Consider the following 8,376-nt stretch of genomic DNA (forward strand, 5'->3'; position numbering starts at 1 on the left):
GCTGCTTTGCTAATTTTAGCCGTTTTTTATGAAGCGGGCAGTTGTGACTCCAGGCAGCATGGGCAACGTCGAGCGGTTCTTCATTCTGCTTGCAGAGACGGTTTTGTTCTTTGAAATTGATGCAAACTTCAGTCTGTGACGGACAATCGCGAACGTTATGCTCTCCGGAACACTTGGGGCAGCAGAAAGTGTTCTGACAGGAAGATGATTTATGGCCGAATTGCGAGCACTTGAAACAGCGCATTGCGTCGATGACTTCGTAGATCAGGCATCGTTCCCATCCAATATAGACATACCGTGACTTCATTAATGAATCGAAAGCCACTGCATTGCATTCAAAAAAGGCAGTGAATGTTTTACCAGAAACGTTATTCACTTCGTTTATTCTCAGCAACTTCATCTCAGCCGACTCAGGCAGACGATTTTGTTTTTTCAGCTGGTCGGATATATTGTTAGGTTCCTCGATAATGCCAACAATTTTGACTCGCGGTTTAAGAGGTTTCCGGGTGTCGATCTCGTATCTATCAGAGAGTGACTCTCGAGCCACACGCACCATTTCGTTTGCAAGTTCATTGGAATCACATCGAACAACAACATCACCATTATCACGATAGCGCACATCCTTAACCGCGTAGGAAACTGGATTAAATTTACTACGCACGTCTTGTTTAGTGACTTCAACCGATTGGGTTTGCTTTGGTTTAAAAATAACAGTCTGCTCAAACAACTTTAGTTGTTTTGGCTTACTTGATTCAAGGCTGATGGTGGTAGTAGTAGTAGTATTAGGTTTGTTTGCTGGTGGTTTCGGAGAGACGATGACACGTTTTCTTCCGGACCGCAATGATCCCGCTAAGGACTCAGGGGCACTAGATCCAGCGGATGCAGTTTTAGCTTGTTGGTCAGGAACTCTTGATGCGTTTTGAACTGTTGGATCACAAATCTTTCCAACTACATCAGCATAGGACATTACTGAAGCACTATTTTTTACATCATCGATGCACTTTTGCACAATTGAATGCAGACGATCTTCGAAAGCATCGAACTGCTCTTTCAGAACCAGATTAAATTTCGATTCACTGGCCTTCGCAGAAGCTTCCAATTTGTCAACTTTCATAAACAAATCAGTGCATTTCAGCAGGATGTCGTTCAGGCTAGTCTGTCTTTTTCTGCACTCAAAGCAAAAGTATTTCAGCGCTACACTTGTTTTCAAAGCGGTAACGGCAGGAGCAGACAAATCACTACATTTCGAATGATAAATTTGTTGGCATTCTCCGGAACAGTATACACGATCAGCCTCAGCAGTTATCCGGTGTGAGCACACATCGCACTGTACAGCAGTCATTGTTGGGACAAAGCCGGCAGTTGCGGCTGCCCGAGATCGGGCTTATAAGAACAAAGGCCAATAGATGGATCACCACAGCACTTATCGAGGATGGTTAATTGAAGTGAATTTTTAGCAAAACTCAATTTATACCGCACAACACAACAGACTAATAATCTATCGCGATTTAAAATCGGCAGACGTATCGACAGTGATAACAACTAACAACGAAAGGTTTCGAAAACACGTACTAAACCGATTCAACAACGCAGTTGTAGCCAGAATGACTGCCTCTGTTTTGATGGCGATGCGACTTTAAAAGGGGTTCGTGGAACTAACTTTGTCTGGAAATTTGAGGGAAGGTGTAGATATCCTCAAGGATTCGAAAACTGTTAAAAAGTCAATTTTCCTAAAAATGGCGTTTGTGGGGTTTCTCAAACAAACGATTCATTTGTTCATTTGACACATATAAAGAAAAGTTTAGTAAATGTGCACTTCTGCCAGAGCAGAGAAAATTTTTTGTTATCTCAGGAGAGACCGTAAATGTGGTGGGTAAAATAAAAGCTACCGTAAAGCTTGGAAAGAGATTGTTAACTTTGCCTTTATTAGTAATTAGATCTCCCAAAAGCTTTGTTTCTCTACTGGGTCGAAATTGGTTGAACACGATCTGGCCAAAGTGGAGAGACGTTTTTACTATTAACACTATTCGTGAGTCGGGACGAAGGCAATGGGTAGATAGTACGGTCGCGAGATTAAAAAGTGAGTACGCATCGGTTTTCGACGACGATCTAACCGAGCCTATCAAAGATGTAGTAGTTGATATCAGAATAGATGATCAAACGAGACCTTTTGTTCATAAACCGTATACGGTTGCATTTAAACATCGTGAAAAAGTAGGCACACATTTAGATGAACTCGAAGCTAAGGGTATTCTAGAGAAAATAGAATATGCGGAATGGGCCTCTCCCATAGCCGTGGTAGTGAAACCAAACAAAAAAGATATCCGTATTTGCATGGATGGATCGAAAACTGTTAACCCTCACATTGTAACACACCATTATCCCCTCCCGATTATAGATGAACTTATTACAAATAAGAGCGGGGCAAAGAAATTTGCTCTAATTGATTTGAGAGGAGCGTACCAACAACTAATAGTATCAGAAGCAGCGAAAAAGCTTTTGGTAATAAATACTCACAAAGGTCTGTATGCGTATCGCAGGTTACCTTTTGGGGTAAAGCCAGCAGCGACAATTTTCCAATCGGTCATAGACAAAATATTACTGGGCTTAAAAAACGTACAAGCTTACATTGATGATATTCTCATTTGGGCCGAGTCAGATGATGAACTATTGAATAAAATTAAAATTGTGCTAGGGCGACTGAAAATATATAATGTCAAGGTGAATGCCGAGAAATGTGAATGGTTTGTTTCCCAAGTGAAATATTTGGGTTACATTCTTTCGGAGGCAGGAGTATTGCCAAATCCGGAGAAGGTGAAAGCGATAACGGCCGTGCCAGAGCCAAAATCGAAAACACAACTAAAATCATTTCTCGGCATGGTAACGTTCTATACTAAATTTGTCCCAAAATTAAGCGTCATTCTTTTTTCACCACTTTACAATCTTTTAAAAAAGGACAGTAAGTGGAATTGGGATATAGCCCATAGAAAAGCATTTGAGCATAGTAAATCCGCAATTTGTAGTGCGCAAGTTCTAGCACATTTTGACCCATCTAAGCCCATCACCGTGACATGCGATGCAAGTGACGAAGGAATATCAGGCATTCTAAGCCACACAATTAACAATACGGATGTGCCAATATTTTTTGTTTCACGCCGGCTATCACAGACTGAAAAGAAATATCCCATTCTGCATAGGGAAGCGCTAGCTATCGTATTTGCAATGGAGAAGTTTTATAAATATATATTAGGCCAAAAAGTACTTATAGTCACCGATCATAAACCACTATTAGGTATATTTGGTGGCAAGAAAGGAGGGCCTTCAGTTATCGCCACCAGGCTACAAAGATATTTTTTACGTTTATCAATATTTGATTACACTATCACGCATGTGGCAGGCAAAGATAATCAGGCAGCAGACTGTTTATCAAGATCACCATTAAATCAACGATTAAGTGCTGCGGACTTAGAAGAAAGCCAACGTTGTTCATTTAACAAGCTTAATTATTTAGTAGACGATCAAAAAGTCAACATCAATGCTAAGATCATTGCTAGTTAATCTATTTTAGATCCAATATTATCACAAGTGATAAATTATGTTCAAACCGGGTGGCCTAGCCACGTCCAAGGTAAATTCTTGAAAAACTTCTACGCGAAAAGACATGAGCTAAATATATATCAATTTTGTTGATTTTTTCGGTGAAAGTAAAAACTATGATGCTTTCAGCGGACGTTTCGACTTACTATCCTTCAGTCATTGACTACGCATTAAACGTCTATTCTCACTGCGTCGTCCTCTATAACTATAGTTATAGAGGACGACGCAGTGAGAATAGATGTTTAACGCGTAGTCAATGACTGAAGGATAGTAAGTCGAAACGTCCGCTGAAAGCATCATAGTTTTTACTTTCACCGAAAAAATCAACAAAATTGATATATAAAATTCACGGTGACGAACTCCAACAATACATGAGCTAAATGTTGAATCAAGTTGCCTAATCTTTGGCGAACGAATAGTAATTCCCCACACATTGAAAACGCCTTCCCTTCAATTACTTCATGCAAATCATAGAGGAGTCCATAAAATGAAACAAATAGCGCGAAGATATATATATTGGGATGGATATAGCACGGATATAGAAAATTTTGTAAAATCATGTAAAGATTGTCAAATGTTAGGAATAGACAGATCTCCTAGGGTATATGGAAACTGGCCAGCGACACACAAGCCATTCGAACGCGTTCACGTAGATTTTTTTCATAAATTTAATCGTACCTTTTTAATATTAGTCGATGCTTTTTCTCGTTGGATAGAAATTCGTCAAATGAATAAAACTAACGCTGAGAATGTTATGCACGAGATGGATAATATTTTCACCGTATTCGGTTTCGCATCGACCATTGTAAGCGATAACGGCCCACCGTTCAATAGTTTTCTATTTGAAAACTACTGTGCCTCTCGAAACATAGAACACATTTTGTCGCCACCTTATCATCCAGCTAGTAATGGTTTAGCGGAGAGGGCAGTACAAACCACAAAAGCTGTGTTGGGGAAATTAATCAAAGGGAACGATGTCTGCTCCTCTTTACAGATCGACCATGAAATCAACAGGTTTTTGTTCCACCATCATCAAACACCGACAACAGAGGACAATATAATACCAAATGAATGCATCTTTTCTTTTATTCCACGCTCAGAAATATCGGGATTGAGACCAACATCAACATTCGGCACTGAAGAAGATTCTAAACAACAACAAAATACTATTAATATCAACAGTAAAATAATTTATACCAGCAAGTCGAACGGAAGAGCATGTAGGGCAGAGGGAACGGTAGTCAAAAAATTATCAAATCTAGTATATTTAATTGATATAGACGGAGATGTTCGAAAAGCTCATAAAAATCAGTTAAAACTTATCCCACAAAAGCCGTTTGTTTTAAAAAATCATATTCAACTTAAGTCAGATCAAGAAAGCAATGACACTAGTAATAAAGAAATAAATTCAAATTGCAAGCGTACATCTATGAATAGAAAGAGATCCAGAATATTAGTAAACCAAGCTATACGCAGATCAACAAGAACTAATAAGTCTAAGTATAGAAATTTAAGCTCAATAATACAGAAAAGGAAATTAAAAAATTAATAACCCTTAATATGTGAAATATCGATTGCAATGATTAAATTGTTTTATATTTTCATTCTGAACATTCTTGTAAGTTACATTTTATATTCCTAAGCATTAAGATTTCTTTATATTTACACCATTATATTTCTATTTCTACTATAAAACGATTACTCATAATGTTTTAATTATTAGAATGTAAATATTAATTTAAAGGGGGAGATGAGAGGAGATGATCAATTCTCATTATATATAAGAATAATGGTATTATACTTTGTTTAGTACATTCTGACCTCTAAAGCTTAACAGTCGTGTCTTCTTTATCAGCGTGGTATCCGAACGCCTTTAGCTTACAATTTCGGTCGTAACATATACTATATTCAGCAATGAATGTTGTATATTTTTACTATTTGTGCAACTTTGTAATACATGAAAAAGTCATACAACAATTATAAAAATAGCTAAAATAGAAAAACTGGTTTTACAAATTCATATACAATAAATAAGATTTTTCTATCTTCGCTGAATAGACAAAAGGAACCGGAAATGGAAAGAAGGTCCTGCAGGCCGAATTTCATATACCATTCGACTCAGTTTCGAAAACTGTGTGTGTGTGTGTGTGTGTGTGTGTGTGTGTGTGTGTGTGTGTGTGTGTGTGTGTGTGTGTGTGTGTGTGTGTGTGTGTGTGTGTGTGTGTGTGTGTGTGTGTGTGTGTGTGTGTGTGTGTGTGTGTGTGTGTGTGTGTGTGTGTGTGTGTGTGTGTGTGTGTGTGTGTGTGTGTGTGTGTGTGTGTGTGTGTGTGTGTGTGTGTGTGTGTGTGTGTGTGTGTGTGTGTGTGTGTGTGTGTGTGTGTGTGTGTGTGTGTGTGTGTGTGTGTGTGTGTGTGTGTGTGTGTGTGTGTGTGTGTGTGTGTATGTGTGTATGTGTGTAAGTATGTGTGTAAGTATGTGTGTAAGTATGTGTGTAAGTATGTGTGTAAGTATGTGTGTAAGTATGTGTGTGTGTATGTGTGCAAGATATAAATACTTATATAGTCGTAACGCTCAAGATTCTTCGTAATCACGTATATCGCCTCCAAAATAGTACGGATATGCCAATTTTGCGCATGAAATACGATTTATTTAGAATGTATATCTGTACTTAATGCTGATTTTTACCTTTTTTATACATATGAAAATGCTAGCTGGGTATGGCATTCAAACCTACACGTGTTGTACAAAACGCAACAGCGTGAGTAATCGAAGGTTAATAAAAATTGATTGAATTTATTTAAGGAAACTTTATTGATGTCAATCAAAAAGAATGGCATTACAGGAATTTATGCATAGTTCAAAAATAATATTTCCTCTTACAACTTGCTTTTACTTGCACTTACTCAAATTAGTAACAACCAACTTACCCTTTTTTCCATGTGTGGACTCATTACTGCGACCAGTATAGTTGATCTATTGTAATATCGCCCGGGTGTTTGCTGTATGACCTGCACTGCATTTCTTTTAGCTATAATCGCTATTGAATGAGCGATATGCTTATTAAGTTTTATGCGTGCTTGTGTGTATTGGGGTTTACCCTTCCTTCAAAGCTTGATTTACTTTACCCACATATTCTTCGCTGCCAGTACTATCCCATATTATAGCCGTCCCAGGCGAGGACTCATTCGTACCTCTGACCCGTACACTTAACTATAGGAGGGACATTTGCACTGAGGCGTCAGAGGGTAAATCTAGAATTCAATATGAAGGAAGGGTAAATGGAGGGGCCTGAGAATAAACCCATGCTAAAGTCACTTGACATCGAATGGCTTGATTCTACTAAGATTCTTCTTCTACTATACTAAGAATTTTTGGAAACTGAATTGAATTGAATTGAATTGAAAAAGCGAGTGGTCGTGGGTTCGAACCTTTATTTAAAAATAATAAAAAAGATTCGAACCCACGACCACTCGCTTGTTAAAGCAGACTCGAAAACCTTGCGGCTACGGAGCCCCCCCCCCTTACCCTTACTCAGTAATTTCATGAAAAAAGGATCTATCAAAATTTATAGGTGCTGCTATTTTGTTCAAATTTTGTAAACTTATTCAATTTCCAAAAATTTTATGAAAACCAACGCACTACGCAACGTTAACCAATAGATGCATTATGTTCCGAAGACGTGTCGATTTCTATCTCAAAGAGCAAGTAAGACCGTATAACAAAGGTTTCTTTCACCACTAGGTGGATTAAATCAGGTTTCTCTCGACTTTTTTCGATTGGAAATGGAATGTGAAAATAGTTTATTTATAAACCTAATATTTCCATGTTTAGAATCGAAGCAGGGGGGCTCCTATACAAATCTATGCCTATAAAAATGGATTTCTGTCTGCCCTATGTTCCTTATAGAATCGAAAACTACTGTTTTTGGGGGTTTTTGGGATCAGGGAAGGTTCTTATGATGGTTAGAGATCCCTCCCCTCACTAAGAGGCGGGGCTCCCATACAAATCTATGCCTATAAAAATGGATTTCTGTCTGTCTGCCCGAATGTTCCTTATAGAATCGAAAACTACTGAACCGATCAGCGTGAAAATTTGCATATAGGGGTTTTTGGGACCAGGGAAGGTTCTTATGATGGTTATAAATTCCTCCCCCCACTAAGAGGGGGGGATCCCATACAAATGAAATACAAATTTCCTCATAACTCGAGAACCAATCAAGCAAATGGAACAAAATTTGACATGTGGGTGTTTTTGGAGTCAAGAATTTTTTCTATGGTGAATTGAAACCTCTCCCCGCTTTAGGAGGGGGGGGGGGCTCCTATACAAATGAAATACAAATTTCCTCATAACTCGAGAACTAATCAATCAAATGGAACCATATTTGGCATGTGGGTGTTTTTGGAGGCATGAATTTTTTCTATGATGAATTAGGACCCCTCTCCCTTTTTAAGAGGGGGGAGGGCTCCCATACAAATGAAATACAAATTTCCTCATTACTCGAAAAGTGATCAAGCAAATGGAACCAAATTTGGCATGTGGGGGGTTTTGGAGGCAGGAATTTTTTTAATGACGGTTTGAGACCCCTCACCCCTGTGGTAGGACTCTCATACAAATAAAATAGAATTTTTTGCGTAACTCATAAACTAATCGAACTCGAAAAATTTCAGACTCTTTCATAAAACATTAATCAATAACAAGACCACCAAAAACTGCGGAGCGCAGCCCCCCAATGAGATCACCTCTATCTAGGTTTATTTATTTTCCTGGATCTGCTGACTT

The sequence above is a fragment of the Sabethes cyaneus genome, chromosome 2 (genome assembly GCF_943734655.1).
Source record: "Sabethes cyaneus chromosome 2, idSabCyanKW18_F2, whole genome shotgun sequence".
NCBI classification, from domain to species: Eukaryota; Metazoa; Arthropoda; class Insecta; order Diptera; family Culicidae; genus Sabethes; species Sabethes cyaneus.